Source organism: Propithecus coquereli, unplaced genomic scaffold (assembly GCF_000956105.1).
Source record: "Propithecus coquereli isolate 6110/MARCELLA unplaced genomic scaffold, Pcoq_1.0 Scaffold128, whole genome shotgun sequence".
NCBI lineage: Eukaryota > Metazoa > Chordata > Mammalia > Primates > Indriidae > Propithecus > Propithecus coquereli.
Window position 1 is genome coordinate 4,117,225 of NW_012136969.1, and position 427 is coordinate 4,117,651.

The 427-nt window shown below is 36.3% G+C and overlaps 1 protein-coding gene across 1 annotated transcript in view; it reads left to right on the forward strand.

Moving 5' to 3' along the window:
* RNF20 (ring finger protein 20, E3 ubiquitin protein ligase) overlaps positions 1–427 on the forward strand; it is a 39,735-nt gene that overhangs the window by 32,652 nt on the left and 6,656 nt on the right. The gene's annotated exons all lie outside the window — the stretch shown is intronic.

The following is a 427-nucleotide window of genomic DNA, read 5'->3' on the forward strand; positions in this document are numbered from 1 at the left end:
ACTGAGAACCCAGATATAAAACTATCTCCATATAGCCATCTAATCTTTGACAAAGCAAACAAAAACATACTCTGGGGAAAATAGTCCTTATTCAATAAATGGTGCTGGGAAAATTGGATAGCCACATGTAGAAGACTGAAACAGGATCCACATCTCTCACCTCTCACAAAAATTAACTCATCATGGATAACAGACTTAAACCTAAGGCATGAAACTATAAGAGTTCTAGAAGAAAATGTTGGAAAAACTCTTATAGACATCGGCCTAGGGAAAGAATTTATGAAGAAGACCCAAAAGGCAATCACAGCAACAACAAAAATAAATAAATGGGACTTGATCAGCCAAGGAAACTATCATGAGAGCAAATAGACAACCTACAGAATGGGAGAAAATATTTGCATGCTACACATCCAATAAAGGGCTATTG